Source organism: Protomyctophum parallelum (genome assembly GCF_964188405.1).
Source record: "Protomyctophum parallelum genome assembly, chromosome: 12".
NCBI lineage: Eukaryota > Metazoa > Chordata > Actinopteri > Myctophiformes > Myctophidae > Protomyctophum > Protomyctophum parallelum.
In genome coordinates, this window is record NC_139712.1 from 23903804 (window position 1) to 23925763 (window position 21960).

General features: G+C 45.0%; 1 pseudogene across 1 annotated transcript in view; it reads right to left on the reverse strand.

The window, feature by feature from the left end:
• Positions 1-1139: 1139 nt before the first annotated feature.
• Positions 1140-21960, reverse strand: part of LOC310867959 (vasoactive intestinal polypeptide receptor 2-like) — a 55987-nt pseudogene continuing 35166 nt past the window's right edge. Inside the window, exons 5-13 of the transcript XR_014571070.1 lie at positions 14540-14637; positions 14028-14166; positions 12542-12692; positions 8731-8791; positions 8132-8201; positions 6636-6727; positions 2172-2310; positions 1680-1721; positions 1140-1318 (exon numbers count right to left, since the gene is read on the reverse strand). The product of XR_014571070.1 is annotated as a vasoactive intestinal polypeptide receptor 2-like (transcript). The remainder of the gene's footprint in view (positions 1319-1679; positions 1722-2171; positions 2311-6635; positions 6728-8131; positions 8202-8730; positions 8792-12541; positions 12693-14027; positions 14167-14539; positions 14638-21960) is intronic.

Sequence of the window (21960 nt, forward strand, 5' to 3'; positions counted from 1 at the left end):
TATTTTTGTGATGTGTTTCTCCATGGTTAACTATTGATGATGATTATGCTGTTGAGGATGATTGTAATAGTACAAAGGACTCAAATTATGGTTGAAATCAAATCAACTGTGCTCACATGAATAGTTCCTCTAGTTAATGTATGTATTGGGTCTGGTTTTTGATGATAATTATTCATTTCATTTGTGTACATGATTGGGTTTTAGACTAGTGTTGTTCTATTTTAGAAAAGCCTCCTGTGGACAGGTGTTGAAAACTAGCTATAATATAACACTTTAGTTTAAACAATGCATCTGGTCTGTCCGCAATGTGATTGTGATGTCCATGTGGCACGTCCGTTTGTAAATACATCAAAGATGCGATCAGGGACATCCATCACCCCCTCCAGCCATAGCCTGTTCAAACCACTTCCACGCCCACGGCCGGGCAAACGCTTCATGAGCATCAAGAGCAGCACCTCCAGACTACTGAACAGTTTCTACTTGTCCACAATAATTAGACTGCTGAACAAGAACTAGGACTGGTGACTGGCCCCACTCTCTGTCAGGCATGAACTAAACTCAGTTGATCATGCTGCGCCCTCCACTAAACTACTAAAATAGCCGATCTACAAGCTTACAGCGCGTCGTCGAGTCGTCGGCGCATTGTTTATGGATGCCTTCATGACTCATTTCTGTCACATCATAAGATACTAATGTAATGGGTAAAAATAATCACTGAGATCAACTCGGAGCAGGCAGCCAGGCAGCCCTCTAAGAGGCAGCCAGGCAACGCCGTTTGCCTGTTCCTGGGGGCTCAATACACTACGGTAGGCAGAGAGGGACAAGCCAGTTGAACATGACTGACGAATCGATACATACTACAATAGCGAAAGGGGGCCATCTTGTGGCGATAGACTGTAATAGCAGTCTCTGATTACCAAAATGAAATAATGCAAACGCATGGTCACGTTAAAATTAATTAAGACGGTAAAACCGGAAAACAGGGTATTTTGGCGATAGTAAACCGGGGTTTTAAAATGTTCCCAAACCGCCCAACCTTAGTATAGACATACGCTTGCGCGTGTGTCCCAGTATCCCCCCCCCCCCCCCCCCCCCCGCACTCTGGTTTTTTGGTGTGATGCCTCCGTTGATCTGTAGTTTTATAACATTGTTGTTTCAGTCTGGAGGATGGGACTGGGTTCTGGAGTTCCGGGGAAAGTGGGAGAAGTTATCTCCGCCGTTGCGGCTGACAGGACATGGCGGTGCAGCCTGTAGTCCCTGCCTACGTAGCGCTTCAGTGATAAACTACCTCCACGTGCGCCTCAACTCCCCCCTGGACCTTATGGACACACACACACACACACACACACACACTGTCACACATTCTGTACATTGACCAACAGGAATAATGCTTAATGCATATGCTCCGGTGTCACATTCCAAAATAGCGGATCTACAAGCTCACGCCAAGCTGCGACACTTTGTGAGCTTGTAGACTGGCACGCAACACTGTCCTATTACCAAGTATAAATACATGCAGTCATGCTTAAATGTTCTTTCTCTCTCTCTGTGTGTGGCTTAAATGTTCTTTCTCTCTCTGTGTGTGTGTGTGTGTGTGTGTGTGTGTGTGTGTGTGTGTGTGCGCGCGAGTGCGTGCGTGCGTGCGTATGGGGGCTGTATATATGCATGTGTTGACGTACCTCAGTATTGAGGAAGCAGTACAGGATAGCCACCACTAGACCCTATATCATAGACATCATAAAAAAAGGTTATTTATTTGTATGCTGCACAATGACATGGCCAGCTTATTGTTAGGTATTTATTTAAAGTTGTGACATTAACAGCGTCAATGCACAGTACACACTAACGCTATACGTTATGCTATAACAGCTGAGAAGACACAATGTTTCGGTCCCATATTCTGAACATGACATATTGCTGTCTGAGCCCCTTTTGGTGTTAGCATTATGTTATGCTTTAGCGATTGAAAAATAGCAGATCTACAAGCTCATAGCGCGCCACCGAGTGGCGCGCTACGAGCTTGTAGGTCTGCTATTTTTGAAAAATCGAAGAACGACTGACAGAAACATAGCTTTTTCAGAAAGCTGTCGGGATGCAGCAGGAGTCAAATAATAACTAATAATGTATCGGCCAAACTAATGCTAAATAAAAGTCAAATGGGCAGATCTTACCTGGAATGATCCCAAGCCCAGGTCAAACAGGATCTTATATTGCTCCATGCTTTTGTCGGCCGTCTCCACCAGATATACAAACACTACGTAGTTCACACCAAACAGAGGGATCAGCAGCAGAGTAGACTTGGCCAGGCGCCTGGAGCACACACACAGACACACGCACGTACAGTATGCACGCGCACACGCACACAAAACATCAAAATATTCATGTTAATACACAAAGCTCACCTTGGTCCCTTCCTCCCTATCTGTGACAACTGTTACATATGCATATGCATCTGTTGTGTACATGGGTCGGAAACCTTTGGCACCGTGGTGCCAACGCCGGTATACAAAGGAAAGTGATCACTGGTGAGAGAGAGAGGATGTTTGGTTTAAAATAAATAAACTATTAAAAAAGTCCCTCTCATTACCATGCAAATTACATCCTGCGCATACTTGTACGTTCATTAAAACTCTGAACTCTGACACGGGGAGAGTGTCTGGAAGATAGTTGGGTTATTGCTCGGAGTCTAACGATCATTTTAAAACAACTTGAAAGAAAAGCTTCAGAAAAGGAAGGAAAAGGTTATATTCGTGACCATCAAAATATGTTGGAACTTTTGACTGTGTGTCACTGTGTGCCATTGAAATTAATGTTGACAATGACATGACACACTGACTAGGAAATAAAAACATGGCACTTTGTTTCAGAAAGGTTACAGTGTAACGACACCCGTTCTGTTCATTATGATCATTATCCAATGTCCCAAAAACAAACACTATGCTTTCTGCTGCCGCCAGAGACTGGAATGAGTAAACACACGCATGCACACGCGCACCCACACGCACACACAGCATGCGTGTTACTGCCACGACCAGGTCTCATACACAGCCTGACACAATCTCCAGGGACACACAGGACCAGTGTTGTTTTCGTCGACTAAAACTAAGACGAAAAATGTTCGTCAGCTACCTTTTTTCACTGACTAAAACTAAATAAAAACTAAATAAAAACGAATCTATGACTAAAACTAAGACTAAATATACTGACAATTTAGTCAAATAAAAACTAGACTAAAATGTTAGGAAGGGACTAGTGGACAAGAGATCCAGTTTTATGCTGGGTTGCATGCTGAAAATAGCAGATATATGCGACGCGTTGTGAGATTGTATATCTGCTATTTTCAGCATGCAACCAAAGTGTAAAATATGTCATTACAACGACATCAAGGCCTGTGAAAACACATTTTAGTCGACTAAATCAACTGTAGATTTAGTCGACAAAAATCGTATGACATTTAGTCGACTAAAACTAGACTAAACACTAGAACATTCCAGGCGACTAAAATGTGACTAAAACTAAGTGAAAACTATTCAAGAGACTATGACTTAAACTAAAATAGAAATTTGCTGCCAAAAACAACACTGCACATGACCAGGTCTCATACACATCCTGACACAACCTCCAGGGATACACAGGGACCAGGTCTCATACACATCCTGACACAACCTCCAGGGACACACAGGACCAGGTCTCATACACATCCTGACACAGTCTCCAGGGACACACAGGACCAGGTCTCATACACATCCTGACACAACCTCCAGGGACACACAGGACCAGGTCTCATACACATCCTGACACAACCTCCAGGGATACACAGGGACCAGATCTCATACACATCCTGACACAACCTCCAGGGACACACAGGACCAGGTCTCATACACATCCTGACACAACCTCCAGGGACACACAGGGACCAGGTCTCATACACATCCTGACACAACCTCCAGGGATACACAGGGACCAGGTCTCATACACATCCTGACACAACCTCCAGGGACACACAGGACCAGGTCTCATACACATCCTGACACAACCTCCAGGGACACACAGGGACCAGGTCTCATACACATCCTGACACAACCTCCAGGGACACACAGGGACCAGGTCTCATACACATCCTGACACAACCTCCAGGGACACACAGGACCAGGTCTCATACACAGCCTGACACAACCTCCAGGGATACACAGGGACCAGGTCTCATACACAGCCTGACACAGTCTCCAGGGATACACAGGACGAGGCCTCATACATAGCCTCATTAGCCTGACACAACCTCCAGGGACACATGCAGGACTTGCATTCCAAGAACTTGGAGCAGCAGCGATGCTGGCCCACCACAGGATCCGCTGTAAAGACGTGCCATCAAGGATCTCGACGACGAGGCGAAGGAAGGATGAGGATGAGAAAACGAAAATAATTGGGATTTTTTTGCCGGTCCCGCTCTCGACCAAAAGGTAGCGCAGCGGCACGTCACACACCCCAGGAGCTCTGACAGAGGACAGAGATCACAAGGAACGCAAGCAAACTCAAAAGGCACAAATAATACGAGGAACATACAGAAGCTGTCGGTCTAAAGGAGAAAAGAGCTAGTACCAAAGATGATGGAGGCAAGGGAGAAAGGATGTTTTGCAGTTTTGCGACATGACAAGCTCATCATGGGCCTTGGTCGTCAGCAGGGGAGAAAGGAGTCTGATTAGAGGGGGGAGAAGAGAACAATGGAAGGATCAACGGTCAATGGAAATAGTAACTGACTGTGTGTATCATGTACTCTGGATAGTTGTAACTTTGAGTACGATTTCCTATTCCATTTTATTTTTTATTTTGGACAGTTCAAACGTTGCCACATTGTATGCATGCCATAATCTAACACTAGAAATGTTATTAAGGGAGGAGGTATCATTTCACATGGTTGGTTGCTATGTCAAAATGTCCAACAAAAGGGCTAATAATGCTACGTCTAAATGTATTTAGTTATATGAACGACTAGTAGTAGAGCATCGACATAATGTTCACATTTTCACGGTATCAGAAATCTTACATTATATTGTGAAAAGACAGAAATAAACGTGGTGGTGTGCCAGTCTACACATATATCCAAAGGTATATATTTCTGGTGAACCTGCCGGTATCTAACTACGGGTTCTAGTATATTTACATGACCGATGACAGGCCAACACGTATCTGGATCCAAGCACAATGGAGCTTAATTGCAGAATGGTAGAACATCGAGTCGGCCTACAAGTTGCATCATGATCCAAGAAATCCAGTCGGAAACTATTTGATTGTGTGAATTGTTAAACATAACGGGGTCTCGGTTTGCGAGATTAGCTGCAGACAGACACAAAGACACACAGGCGGCCAGGCTGTGATGATGAAACAATGATGATGGTTAAAGTAATTATAGAAAGCAGGTCAGTCAGCTTATTGAATGGTGCAATAGGAAGATGGAAAGGAACAAAAGCAAATCATTTTGTTAATAATCTTCAACATGTGAGAGTTGTTTTGGAGTTTTGCTGTTGTCATGTGTGGTCTCGTATTTACTTCAATTAATCAAGAATTTGAAAAAAAAAAAAAATTCAAGGCTTCATGGGGTAAGTCATTTTGGGGTAAACTGTCTACTCCTTTAGGCTCTTAAGTGTGACTAATGATGCTACATACTGCGTAAAGAAGACTCTGCAATGTCATCCAAATCTTTCAGAATCTCTCAAGCAAGTAGCCTTGCCGAGCCATGAGGCCCATCTTCTGTTTCTGTAGCGTGAGGCAGCTTGATGTACAAGTACACCCCCTGGACATGACGCTAGTATGTCGCAGGGACTTACCCCCAATCCAACCCTTGATGATGAGTGTCAAGCAGGGAGGCACTGGGTCCCATTTTTACAGTCTTTGACCCCGACCTCCCAGTCTCAGGGCAGACACTGTCACACTAACCACAAGGCCACTGAGCTGGTAATCTCTCAAGCAGCCATGTGTTATTTCTACCACAACATGATTGAAAGTGTTAGGGCTGTGACTCCCATTACTATTTTGGCATCTAATTATTGCATTGTAAAAAATTATTATCAAAAAAATTATCACAAGGACCTGAGAAGCTATTTCTTTAATGACTTAAAACAGAATTTGGTATACAGTACGAGTGAATCAATCCAATGAGTGAGTTTTTTTTCCCGTCCACTCAGCCATGCAAAGTGGTCTGATTGGCTTCTTCTCCCATCGCGTGCACCGGTATGATCGGTACGCCAGAAATTCATCCAGTGAGAAAGGTTCCCTGGTATGGTATGGGAATGTTACAAATAATGTTTCTTTTCGCAAAAGGTTCGCCCCAGGATATTGGCGGTAGGGTCCCAACTCCCCGTGGATTAGGAATCTGTATTTGAGAATTCCTGATGAAGATTGTTTAAATCCAAACGGTTCACGGTGTCTTCTTCACGGCCTTTTTCGTGCATTCTGTTGGCTCTGCCAACCACAGCGCTGGAGTCAGTGGTGGCATGGAATGGGCTTAAGACACAGCTGATACCTGCAAGTGAGGAGCTACTTAAAAAGACACTGAGCCACGGCCCAGGCCCTATTCAATATTATTTGTCCAACATAGGAATGTACCTGTGCTGTGATTGGTCATTATAGGAATGTACCTGTACTGTGATTGGTCGTTACCCCCGACGTCCGAGCAGCGTAGTTTCTGCACCAGGATGCGGATGATGCTGATGAACAGGAGGAAGTTGATCTGATACCAAAGACAAGAAACACGCAGGCGCACACACACACACACACACACACACACACACACACACACACACACACACACACACACACACACACACACACACACACACACACACACACACACACACACACACACACACACACACACACACACACACACACACACACACACACACACACACACACACACACACACACACACACACACACACACACACACACACACACACAAATTAATGTACATGCTTCAATTTATTTGTTATCCACTCACTCACTCACGCACACACACGCAGGTAGAAAAAGTACTCGCATGTTTTATTCAACAGTTTCACTGCCTAGGGCGAGATTGGGAAGAGATATATATATATTTTTGTCTCCACCAGCCGAAGGCATGGGGAGAGTATGTTTTGCACTCCGTCCGTCCGTCCGTGTGTCCGTGTGTCCGTGTGTCCGTCCGTGACCAGCTAATCTCAGCCACCGTTAACCCGGTCGATGCCAAATTTTGCACACACACTCCCTGGATGCCAACCATGAACCTCTGCCCCAAACTTTCCAGAACGGCCTGTTATAGCGCCACCAGGAGGCCGCTTTGTGCAAAACAAGTTTTTTCACAGTACACCTACAGATTTTGTCCAAACATCACGCAAATTAGTACACAGTCTCTCTAGAGCCATTCAACGAAACGGGTCTTTCAGATTTCTCAGACTCCATCCTGATTGGTTAAGATTGGCTTCCAAAGTTCACAGGAGTGCTCAGTTTCAAACAAAATGCTGCAAATCATGAACACATCGCGTGATTTCCCTGAAATTGTGCACGCACATTCCCACTAGGCCGAGGACGAAATGCCACATGAACAATTTCAACTCAGCCTCAAGGTGGCGCTATAACTGGCCCAAAAGTGTTTTTACCTCTAACTGCACGGATCTGTGGATAACCTGGTGGAGACCTGTGCCCAGAAGGGCACTTTTTCTAGTTTTATATATTTTTTATCCCACGATTTTGTAACCCATTTTTCACCCATGTGTCAATTATCTAATGTGATCCTGGGCTCTACACACCCTCCACCAACCTAGTCCCCATATATGGGGGACAAGGGGAGAGCAACAGACTTGAACTCATGCTTCCTTCATGCCTGTATTGGAATTGAGCTGATCATACAAAACATCTATGTTTTTGGAGGTCAATAAAGAAATCATTGTGACCGCACATTTGTGCGTACATTTCGGTGGTGTTGCTTCAAATGCGGACCGTGCCACTAGGTGGGGCTGGGGCGGGGAAATAAAAGTATTGGAAATTCATAATACTCAAGTAAAGTGCAAATACACCAGTTTCGGGCTGATACTCCTGTTCTATAAGACTTACAATAACAGAGGTCATGATTGGCCAGTTGTTCTATAAGACTTACAATAACAGAGGTCATGATTGGCCAGTTGATGACTCTCTTCGGTATGAGCTTTTCATTTTTCTCCCAGCACCTGCAAACACACAGCAGACACAGATACGGGTACAGGCTTTAGTGTAGACATACTATAGAGCGTCCCAGTCCCGCCCCCTTTCATGACGACGCCAGGCCCAGTAAATAATTCCCAATGCATTTTTTCCCATAGACATTTCGAATAGGGAATTTTAATGTTTGTTTATAGCACTTTAAACAAACATTACCAGGTGGCCCTCACTTCACACGAGTGAGATTTTTAGAGTGCCAAAAAAATCACTATATTGGTTGCATATCGATTATCGGTGATTGTCCCCTCTCTAAAATCAGTTATCGGTATCGGTCACAAAAATCCATATCGGTCGGGCTACATTTTTAATTTTTATTAATTGTATTGAATTTTGTTTTAAAAATCCTCTCTCTCACACTTCTGCCCGTATGCCAGCGAGGCCCTCTCCTGTGCCCACTGTGTCTAAGGCTGCCAAATCCTGCTGCATTGTATTACGCCAGTAACGCCACATTCCAAAACAACCCTGTCTCACTCTGATGATGTCACGACAGGAACTCACCATGTATCCTCCAGGTAAATCCTACATATGACCCACGCCACCACGAAGACAGAGGGGACGCCTGAGAGAGAGAGAGAGAGAGAGAGAGAGAGAGAGAGAGAGAGAGAGAGAGAGAGAGAGAGAGAGAGAGAGAGAGAGGAGATTTTTGGCACATCTGTCTTATTGAAGCGCACGCACGCACACACGCAAACAAATATAACAGGGTTGACAGTTCATGTTCACTTAAGGACACACATGGCACCTCCTCCTCCACACAGACAAACTGCCTATAACAGCCGAAACAGAACAGTATTTGGCAAGTTGTTTGGCTTTGCCACTCATGGTCACCTCACGCACACTCACACAATGTCTTTATTTGTAGAGACATTACAACAGAACAGACATTTGTTCAGTTGCATCTTTAGTCTCACACACTTTAAACAACATCTGTCCCAGAATGTAAACAACACATGCACAGGAACTTATTCACAGTCAACATTGGCCAACCACTTCAGTCTGCCATATTACCCAAGTACAACACAATGCAGAAACAAACACACACACACACACACACACACACACACACACACACACACACACACACACACACACACACACACACACACACACACACACACACACACACACACACACACACACACACACACACACACACACACACACACACACACACACACACACAAAATGGGGCTAAAAGATATGCACAGTACGTTGCACACACAGTGAGAGAGAGACAGAGAGAGAGAGAGAGACTTTGCACAGATAAACACAAACATTACATACATGCAAACGTTAAGCAGCTCCAGAGTAAGGCCTCACTCACACCTACAGTATACATCTAGCATACAACAATGTAAACAAAGGGTAAGTGTCATGGCCGCCCCAATGCATTTCCAATGGAAGTCACATGGTTGGATACAACATTTGTAATGTATGGCTTTTGGCTGTGTTTCGACTGCCCCCCTCCCCCTCCCCCTCATACAACAAAAATGTTGTGTCAAACCATGTGACTCCCATTGGAAATGAATTGCGAGCTTGCAACAGTCAACAAGTCTCATGCATCAGCTATACAACAATCTGTTGTGCAGGTGTGAGTGAAGCCTAAAACCCTTGTTTTAGGACTCAAACTTCGGCAGGAATTTCCGAGTGAACATTCGTTCATTTGTTTCTAATTAATTAAAATAATAACCGTCTTGATCAGAGTGCACAGCGCGTCTCCCCCGCTCTCTCTTGTCTCTCCCAACACACACACACACACACACACACACACACACACACACACACACACACACACACACACACACACACACACACACACACTAAGGCTGTACCCTAGCCCTTATTTTAGGACTCGAACTTCGGCAGGAATTTCCGAGTGAACATTCGGACCATTTGTTTTTAATTAATTAAAAAATAACTGTCTCGATCAGAGCGCACAGCACGTCTCCCCCGCTCTTCTCTCGTCCCTTCCAACACACACACACACACACTTTTCTAATTAATTAAAAAAATAACCATTGAGATATCAGCGCGTCTCCCCCGCTCTTTATAAATCTCTCTCGTCTCTCACAACACACACACACACCACGAAAACAGCTGATCTGCGCGTTGCTCGTTAGCTGTTCCTCGTTAATTTAATTGTTCCACCTGTGTATGAATGCGGCTTCAGAAGAAGTGGGCACAGGGAAAAAGCAGATCCTCCGTGACAGTTTTGCTTAACAATGATCAGAGTTCACTCCTTTTGTGACGCTATCATGCTAGAGAGCATATGCTAATATATTATGGCTGCTACTGGTAAGAACAGTTCCCCCTATCAGCGATCATGCTGGCGTGTGTTTGTGTGTGTGTGTGTGTGTGTGTGAGAGAGAGAGAGAGATGCGTCAGTCTCCAATCACCAAATGAATGTGCACAGCAGAACAAGGAGAGATTTCTTTAAAAAATCATAACTTCTGACAGGAATGCACTAGAAACGTACTTTTTTTTACACGTTCACATCGCATTCTCGCAGAGATATATTTTCAAGTTAATAAAAAAGGAAAAAAAAAAAAAAAAAAAATTAATAAATATATATATTTTTAAATTAAAATTAAATAAAAAAAACGAATGGTTCAAGCCCATTAATTAAGATTCGAGTGCCAACCCTAACGAGCGAACATTCGAACCTTGAATGTTTGGGGACAGCCTTAACACACACACACACACACACACACACAAATTATTTTCTGTGCCTGTGTGTGTGTGTGTGAGACACACACACACCCGCACAAAAAATCGATCCGCAAATCCGATTAAAAAAGCTAAAAGCTGCGCTGTTTACATCCAAAAGAATGTATCACTCTCTCGTAGGGCTGCGAATCTTTAGGTGTCCCACGATTCGATTCGATTCCGATTCTTGGGGTTTCGATTCGATTCAAAAACGATCTTTTAGATTTTTCCGATTCTCGATTCAAAAAAGATTTTTTTTCCGATTATAAAGCAGTTTTTTAATTTTTATTAAAAACAATTAAATCGAATTTTAGCATGATCTACTCCAGTCTTCTGGCATGAAAGCAGAGTACATTTAGTAAAAAGCTTGTATATAATTGTAAAGGTTTTATCAACTGAATGATTTAAACACACAAAGGTTAAATCCAAGAGTAAGAACATGTCTCATTTATTTAGCTTGCACAAATTTGAACCAGTACAAATCTCTTCTCACTCAATACCAGAACAATACATTAGTATTAAAACAGGTGTAAAATAAATACAATTGGCAGGCTTAGCTTAGCTGGTAGTAAATGCACTATGCAGAAACCCAGGCCATAATGCATTGCATGCACAGGTACATTAAATGTACCTGTGCATGCAATGCATTATGGCCATTATTATTATTATTATTATTATTTTTCCTTGCACAAATTTTGTGCAAGAAAAAAATAAATAAAACGATTTTTGGAAAATGAGAATCGATTCTGATTCTGAAGCCTACTCTCTCGGTTCTGCACTGCTGTACTGGAGAAGTATATAGCAATTTTCAATTTAGGCATTTAGCAGACGCTCTTAATCCAGAGCGATTTACATTAAGCAAGAACAAAAAAGCATGGGAATACATCACATAAAAACATTCATCATGAAACATGCGTAAGCTAAGAAAGTAACAGTGGAATATCTATATAATGAAACTAACTATACATATAAACTATACATCTATACTACTATGCTATACATCTGTACTATGACGTGCTATGACTACATACAATGCAATTATAGTGCCGTCTACATAACATGCTATAAGTCTGTATCAAATGCTATCTAAGTCTACAGAAATGCTATCTAAGGGGGTGGGGTAAGTGCTATGGGCCAAAATAGCACTTTCGGTTCTGTCGAGGGCAGCGCAACACAGCGCAGCGAGAGAACTAACCTTTTTCTCAAATTGTGCGATCGTGCGTGTGTGTGTGTGTGTGTTTGTTGCTGATTGGCTGCAGGCCCATCACCCAATTAATGTGCACAGGGGATTTTGGAGAGGGACAGCACAACAAGGAGATAGACATAACTTCTGACAGGAATGCACTAGAAACTTACTTTTTTTGACATGCTCATATCACATTCTCGCCGAGATATATTTTCGAATATAAAAACGGAAAAAAAAATATATATATATTTATTTTTATAAAAACATAAAAATAAAAAAAACGAATGGTTCAAACCCATTAATTAAGATTTGAGTGCCAACCCTAACGAGCGAACATTCGAACCTTGAATGTTTGGGGACAGCCTTAGTGTGTGTGTGTGTGTGTGTGTGTGTGTGTGTGTGTGTGCGTGTGTTTCCTACCCCATCCAATGAGCATGTAGACGGCAGTGTGTGTGGCGTAGCTGTGGATGACCAGCAGCAGGGTGTGGAGGTAGAGACCCTCCACCAGCAGCCAGAAGAAGTTGGCCATGATGCAGTAGTTGAAGACCACCAAGCTGACCTTGCATCCCACCTGGAACACACAGAGCACAACATGACAACAGGGCCTGACAAACCCATTCTGACCTGAGATCAGATTCTAAAAATGTCTTCTACATCCTGACAGTTTTCTGAAAAAGCTATGTTTCTATGTCAGTCGTTCTTCGATTTTTTCAAAAATAGTATGCGTTATGAGCTTGTAGATCTGCTATTTTTCAATAGCTAAAGCATGACATGATGCCAACACCAAAAGGGGTTCCCGCCCAAAATGGGTTAAAGATGGAGCGCTGGGATTTTTGTCCGCCCTAAAACATCACATTCAGCGACGCACCAGGCGCTATCCCGGACGTAGCTGAGGTAGCTTGATGTAGCCAAAACACTCCCCGAGGCGATCAACAACAACGGGACGTTATGATTAATTCATACCTCGGGAGGTATACATTTGGTATAGGCTACTTGAATTATCCTATGGGTAATCGACTTTGGGTAATGTGGTGACACTTCCAGGCCAGACATGTTCCAATTATGAGTTTCATTATGTGGCTGTGGATACTTGACAGGATTGTCAAGTGGTGCGATCTGATTATTAAAGGGAAATGTTCAAATGGAGAAAAGAAAAGAGAGACACACGGAGAGGAGAAGTGCTGAACAAAAAACACCTGGAAAATTGACCGTCTGTTGCAATCAACAGACGTTGATCGAATGTCACGAATGTCGCGAATGTCGAGTTCAAGTGTGTTTGCTAACTGGGAAATGGGCATGATTGTTTGAGTGCGCGCACGTGCGTTATAACCACCGTGTCTCTACTCTCTACAGAACTGGCGATTTAATAAACAAAATAATAATTCAAAAAAGGACAAACGTGATCAGCCAGGGTTCTAATTCTGTATCCAACCTCCGTAGTGAACAACAAAGTAGTATCTCTCTTCCTCTCAATAATGCGACCGCTTCCCTGCACACCAGAACACAAAGTAAACACAAGATATCCCATAATACTCCTCGTCCCAGCCTCAGCCTGCCAACAGTTAAAGGAACAATCCCCCTGTATATACCTTAGGGTTACACAGTGTGTGTGTGTGTGTGTGTGTGTGTGTGCTCTCTGACCAGTGAAGGCTGGACGCTGCAGTCTGTGTGCTCGCTGTGTGAGAACAGTGTGTGTGTGTGTGTGTGTGTGTGTGTGTGTGTGTGTGTGTGTGTGTGTGTGCTCTCTGACCAGTGATGGCTGGACGCTGCAGTCCGTGTGCTCGCTGTGTGAGAACAGTGTGTGTGTGTGTGTGTGCGTGCTCTCTGACCAGTGATGGCTGGACGCTGCAGTCCGTGTGCTCGCTGTGTGAGAACAGTGTGTGTGTGTGTGTCTGTGCTATCTGACCAGTGATGGCTGGACGCTGCAGTCCGTGTGCTCGCTGTGTGAGAACAGGATGGCGTCCTTCACCAGGACGGCCACCGCCTTCAGGATGAACGACACGAACAGGTTCAGATGGATGTAGTTCCTGGTGCAGCGGAGACGCCTGGAGAGACCGCACGCACACGCACGCACACACACACACACACACACACACACACACACACACACACACACACACACACACACACACACACACACACACACACACACACACACACACACACACACACACACACACACACACACACACACACACACACACACACGGTAAGAATTATAGTGTATTAAATAAATAGTGTCATGCAGGGTACTGTATCTAAACACAGCCAATCACTGACGGGTGTGTTGAAATTAATGTATTAGTAATAACCCCTTGATATACAGCGTCTCGTTTTCGAGAGGGTGATGGGTGATGTGCGTGTGTGCAGTGTGTGCGTGTGTGTGTGTGTGTGTGTGTGCGCGTGCATGTAGGCTACCTGAACAGACAGAGGATGGTAATGCTGGTCAGCAGGGCGATGAGGGAGAGGCTGTGTCCCAGAGTGTAGAAAATCTTCACCACTCTGTAGAAAACCACCTGCAAAACACACACACACACATTTCTTTAAAAAATATATACCGCTTATCCGTAGTCGGGTCGCGGGGGCAACAGCTACACCAGAGTGCTCCAGACTTCCCTCTCCAGAGCAACATTAGTGACTTCCTCCTATGGGGGATTCCGAGACGTTCCAAGGCCAGTGAGTCGATGCGTTTCCTCCAACTGCGCCTCGGTCTGCCCCGGTCTTTTAGTGGGTCTCCTCCCGGTGGGACGTGATCCTTGGTCTGCCCCGGGGTCTCCTCCCACTGGGACGTGATCCTTGGTCTGCCCCGGGTGGTCTCCTACCAGTGGGACGTGATCCTTGGTCTGCCCCGGGGTCTCCTCCCACTGGGACATGATCCTTGGTCTGCCCCGGGGTCTCCTCCCACTGGGACATGATCCTTGGTCTGCCCCGGGTGGTCTCCTACCAGTGGGATGTGATCCTTGGTCTGCCCCGGGGTCTCCTACCAGTGGGACGTGATCCTTGGTCTGCCCCGGGGTCTCCTCCCACTGGGACGTGATCCTTGGTCTGCCCCGGGGTCTCCTCCTAGTGGGACGTGATCCTTGGTCTGCCCCAGGGTCTCCTCCCACTGGGACGTGATCCTTGGTCTGCCCCGGGGTCTCCTCCCACTGGGACGTGATCCTTGGTCTGCCCTGGGGTCTCCTCCCACTGGGACATGATCCTTGGTCTGCCCCGGGGTCTCCTCCTAGTGGGACGTGATCCTTGGTCTGCCCCGGGGTCTCCTCCCACTGGGACGTGATCCTTGGTCTGCCCCGGGGTCTCCTCCTAGTGGGACGTGATCCTTGGTCTGCCCCGGGGTCTCCTCCCAGTGGGACGTGATCCTTGGTCTGCCCCGGGGTCTCCTCCCAGTGGGACGTGATCCTTGGTCTGCCCCGGGGTCTCCTCCCAGTGGGACGTGCATCGAGGACCTCCCTAGGGAGACGCCCGAGAGGCATCCTAACCAGATTCCAGGCGAAGGAGCAGCGGTTCTACTTCGAGTCTCTCTTGTGTGACTGAACTTCTCACCCTATCTCTAAGGGAGATGCCAGCCACCCGTCAAAGAAAACAAATTTCGGACGCTTGTATTCGGGACCTTATTCTTTCGGTCATGACCCAGACTTCATGACCATAGGTGAGAGTAGGAACACTTCATGACCATAGGTGAGAGTAGGAACGAAGATTGCTCGGTAGACGGAGAGCTTTACCTTCTGGCTCAACAGTCTTTTCGTCAGTCAGTCAGTGTTGTGATCATCATATATGGAGACGGCCATATGTATATGGAGTGTGTCACAAGGCGTGACTGTCTGACATTAAGTGTGACTGATATGAAATGCAGGTTTTCATAGTAAACTGCGGCCTGCGGTCGCAATAAAATAAAATGTAGTAAATGTGAAGACAGAGAAAGAAAGAAAGAAAGATGAACACAAGATAAAAATAGAAACAGTCTGATGTGTACATATTTCAACAAAAACATGGTCCTCTCAGGGAAACAAGGCCTCCTAAATTGATAGCCTGCGGGATCAGAGGTCGTTTATTTCAAAAGCGCTTTGGCATTCACACACTCTCACTGCGCACAAGATGGATACCAAAATATGCGCTCCTGTCAAACACAGACGTGCTGTTACGACAGCGCTCATTAAATAGTCAGAGTTGTCCAGTACACCAGGGCGCCTCCTTAAAAGTGAGTCTTTAAGTGCGGGGGGGAACTTTGAGAATGAGTCCTTTGGAAACGTGCACTGGAATTCACATCAGATGCACTCAGGGATGTGATGTGGATCTGTTAACTAGTGCACCGATTGAAATAACCTCTTTAAGCCATTCCGACCTGAGATCAGATTCTGAAAATGTTTTCTACATCCTGACAGTTTTCGGAAAAAGCTATGTTTCTATGTCAGTCGTTCTTTGATTTTTCAAAAATAGCAGACCTACAAGCTCGTAGCTATGAGCTTGTAGATCTGCTATTTTTCAATAGCTAAAGCATAACATAATGCTAACACCAAAAGGGGTTCCCGCCTAAAATGGGTTAATGTGGGCATATTTATTAATTTACTGTATGTCAAATTTTATTCCATTTATTTGCAAAATAGTGTTGCAAAATTAGTGTTGTCGTAATTATGCAAATATCACCTCTAATTCAATTAGTTGATGAATCCATCAGCCACTGTTATCCAAGTCTTTAGACTGCTTCAGACAGAACATCTGAGCTACAGTAAGCTACTGTGTACTTAGCAGATCGACACATTGATTTGCATCCAAGGTCGGTCATTCCTGTTATTACAAGCTGCCACTGTCAATCGGCAGGTTTTGTTAGCGAGGTTTTAGCAAGTTGCAAAAAATGTGCTAATAGCATGCTGGCCAACGCGGAAGACGAACGACACAGAAGCCGAGATAAAGGCATTTCTTAAAATGCAGTAACACGTACGGGAGTGGATGGGAGTTGGTTTTCTTTGCGATCACGTGATTTCCTAGTAAACTGTTTCAAGAAGAGCGGTGACTCATAGGTTAGCGAAGAGCAACATCTAGCCTAGCGTAAGCACTGAAAACACCAACGTACGTCGAAATACTACATCCATGGCGGTGTGGGCTTTGGATCGACATACGTCGCAATACGTCCTAATTCAGGTCAAACCGGAGGCCTTGAAAATCACTGCCAGAGCCGTAAAAAAACGTCTCTTATGGGGGGTCCTTGGCATATATTTTCAAATGGGGGGTCCGCAGGCTAATGGGTATCATTTTTGGGGGTCCTTGACATGGAAAGGTTTCGGAACCACTGATCTAGGGGGGGCCCAATGAGGGACTGTCTGTCTGTGTGCGCGAGCACGTTCACATGCATCTGACCTTTGTCGACCTCCCTCAACACTCTCATCATCTATAAACAACATTCTCTGTGCCTGAGACATCATCTGGAACACACACACACACACACACACACACACACACACACACACACACACACACCCCCCCCCACCCACCCACCCCCTGGCATCCAAATACATTTCTGCAGCCCAAACATATTTAATATTTGAGCTAATTATAAATGCAGCCTTTTTAAACAAATTGAGACTTTGGGATTTGGGTCTCAGAGACAAAAGGTCTCAGAAAAAAGCTCTCATCTATGTCCGTTACATTTCTGTTCACGATTTCTGGCTCGCGCTCCCTTACTCTCTTCCTGTCTGACAGGAGAAACATTTATTAATTTATTCCAGATCGCTAATGAACAAAGTGAAGAGTTATAGGTCCTCAGAGGTTAGAGCCAAATGGGTTATGGAGAGTTTTAAGAGAGAATAATAAGGATCCGGGGACTGCATGCATGCGTGCGTGTGTGCGTGTGCGCATGTGTGTGTGTGTTTGTGTGTGCGTGCGTGCATGTGTGTCTGTGCCCGCATGTGCATGATCGTGTGTATAATCTTTATTTAACTAGTGATGCTTTTCATCACAAACACATGCAGACAATTAGATGATTGCTATTTCACACAGTTATACACATTCACATCTAGGATTTAACCAGGACAACCATTCTGCTACTGTAGGTCACTGGGAGCTGACCAGTACAACCACAGTCTGCTACTGTTGGTCACTGGGAGCTGACCAGTACAACCACAGTCTGCTACTGTTGGTCACTGGGAGCTGACCAGTACAACAGTCTACTACTGTTGGTCACTGGGAGCTGACCAGTACAACCACAGTCTGCTACTGTTGGTCACTGGGAGCTGACCAGTACAACCACAGTCTAATAATGTTGGTCACTGGGAGCTGACCAGTACAACCACAGTCTGCTACTGTTGGTCACTGGGAGCTGACCAGTACAACAGTCTACTACTGTTGGTCACTGGGAGCTGACCAGTACAACCACAGTCTAATAATGTTGGTCACTGGGAGCTGACCAGTACAACCACAGTCTACTACTGTTGGTCACTGGGAGCTGACCAGTACAACCACAGTCTACTACTGTTGGTCACTGGGAGCTGACCAGTACAACCACAGTCTACTACTGTTGGTCACTGGGAGCTGACGTGTGCGCGTGTGTGTGTGTGTGTGCATGTGTGTGTGTGTGCCCGCATGTGCATGATCGTGTGTATAATCTTTATTTAACTAGTGCTGCTTTTCATCACATACAGCCAATTAGGTGATTGCTATTTCACACAGTTATACACATTCTAGGATCTAACCAGGACAACCATTCTGATACTGTTGTTTACTGGGAGCTGACCAGTACAATCACAGTGTACTACTGTTGGTCACTGGGAGCTGACCAGTACAACCACAGTCTACTACTGTTGGTCACTGGGAGCTGACCAGTACAACAGTCTACTACTGTTGGTCACTGGGAGCTGACCAGTACAACCACAGTCTACTACAGCTGGTCACTGGGAGCTGACCAGTACAACCACAGTCTGCTACTGCTGGTCACTGGGAGCTGACCAGTACAACCACAGTCTGCTACTGCTGGTCACTGGGAGCTGACCAGTACAACCGTCCAACGGTCCAATTCTAATCAAAGATTATGTTTTGACGGCCCATCGCCGTCCCATCGCTAGTCGCATTAGAATTAATCAATATTAACCGCATATATGGGAATGCCAATATATGATCATATTGTGACAGTCTCATGATAACCACTGTGGTTGCCGCAAAGGTCACAGTTAACTATTATATGGAATCATGCATTGCCCGTCAGTCAGTCAGTGTATCATTCAAAATCCCCATATATGGTGCCCAGGTCTCGTGACATCGCACGTGACCTCGCCCTTTAAGGCGAGGTCGCTTCTCGCCCCCCAGGCGTCTTACTGGTACTTAAGTAAAAACAATTGAGTACTTTTTCCACCACTGGTCAAGGATGTGTGTGTGTGTGTGGACCTGAGGCTGCAGCGTGAGTGACAGATGTTGAGTCACCTAATGTCGCCCAACATTACGTTACGTCCTTCAGATGGAAAACTACTGTGTCTGGAACAGGAAACACACAGACACTGTACAGAGGAGCAGAGGACGACACCTGAGGGTCTGGATAAGCTCTCTCTTTCTCTCTCTGTGTGTGTACACACACACACACACACACACACACACACACACACACACGCACACAATTGCGCAAATGAACCTCAGTTTGTGGCGAGGCGCAGAAACTGATGCTTTATCAGATTCTAAAAATGTCTTCTACATCCTGACAGTTTTCTGAAAAAGCTATGTTTCTATGTCAGTCGATTTTTCAAAAATAGCAGACCTACAAGCTCGTAGCGCGCTATGAGCTTGTAGATCTGCTATTTTTCAATAGCTAAAGCATAACATAATGCCAACACCAAAAAGGGTTCCCGCCCAAAGGGTTAAGGGTTAAGTAAAGTTATATGCTACTTTCCACCACTGTCAAGTCAAAGTCATACGATTTGTCACACACGTTACCGCAGTGAAACTTGTTCTCCGCATTTGACCCATCTCTTGGAGCGGTGAGCCATAGCCAAGGAGCGGTGAGCTGCAGCCGTGCCGCGCTCGGGAATAATTTGATTAGTAGATTTGACCCCCCCAATCCAACCCTTTGATGCTGAGTGTCAAGCAGGGAAGCATTAGGTCCTTGTCTTTGGTATGACTTTACTTTATTAAGTTATTTACTTTATATGTTTATTCAGACAGGACAATGCATATTAATGGACGTCACATGGACGTAAATACACTGGATATAGCACAGTTGCTCACTTTCATCCGCAGTCCTCACAGGAAACACAAAACGGAAAAACAGACAGTCGGACAGTGGAATACATTTACATGACATTACATAGGGAACACAGCATAAAAAAGAAATACACCTAAAATAATCATAAATGGTTGCAGCTTTGGTTTTCAAGCAACCATTTTTTCAGATTCTATTTAAAAGAGGGAAATGTAGCACAGTCCCTTATACGCAGAGGAAGGCCATTCCATGCTACACAACCCTGTACTGAGAGGACATTTTGTCCGAATGTTGTTTGCCGGTGCGGCACTCCTCGAGTGGCTGCTCTGGTACTGATTCCCCTATTGGGCTTTCGTTTAATGAATGCACTCAGGGGGGGGGGGGGGGGGGGGGGGGGGCACAGACCATGTAGACCATGTAGGGTCTTGTATATGACCCCGACCTCCCAGTTTCAGGGCGGACACTCCAACCACAAGGCCACTGTCTGGTGTGTATACTGTCTGGTGTGCACGTCTGAAACAAGCGGTTTTACACGGGGCCGTGCCATGAGGTCATGATGCACATAGCAGCGTGAGCTGTTGATTGGTCTTCGTTGTGAGGACTCACAGACACACAGACAGATATGATCCCTTGGCCTTTCGGTCACGCTGTAAAAACAACGTAGACGTAAACATTTGCACGCGGCGCAGAGAGAGAGACGAGACGACAAACACAACAAGAACTGACAGAAAGACAGACGAAGGCGGAGACATCTTGTTACACAAACTACACGCAGACGCGGAGGAAAAACAGACGGGTGAGGATGGACGGAAATGTGTAGGATCCAGAACAGAAAGGCTGCATGGCTGAGCCATGTGAGGAATATTGATATGTCTAGAGATTTCACATATATTAACCTCTCTCTCCCTCTTTCTCTCCCTCCCTCCCCTCTCTTCTCTCCCCTCAACCTCTCCACTGCAGTTGGCACAAACAAGGCCTTGTAACCCTTCTTCTGAAAATGTCCTGAAGTTGCAATTATTTGTCTCCGGTGATCTTACTAGCCTGGAGTAGGTTGCTGTAGCGAGCGTTTCGGTTACCATATAGAACAGAACACTCCAAAATAATGCACTTTGTAAGGACTTCTGTACCGCTGTCTTTTTTCAGAGCGGAATGGGCTACATAAAAAACAGTATCATCATGTGAACACAATATTTCCTGAATATTAATACATTTATCCTATATTGGTCATACTATATTAGCTCCCGGATGATGCTTTAATTCATACGAGGTTTCCGCCGGACACACACTGGTCTGATGAAAACATTCTGACCTGAGATCAGATTCTAAAAATGTCAGTCGTTCTTCGATTTTTCAAAAAATAGCAGACCTACAAGCTCGTATCGCGCCACTCGGTGGCGCGATATGAGCTTGTAGATCTGCTATTTTTCAATAGCTAAAGCATAACATGATGCCAACACCAAAATGGGTGCCCGGTCAGAATGGGTTAAAACCTGGATGTTTCATGCCTGATTAATAGAAAATATACAGAGACCTGAAATTATTCAGCCTGAAGAACCACATGCAATAACCTGGAAGTTCAGTAATAACTAAATAATTTAACTGTCTCTCGCCTAGTGCATGTTAGTAAAAGTTAAAAAAAAAACGAGGTTTCTTTAGAAAC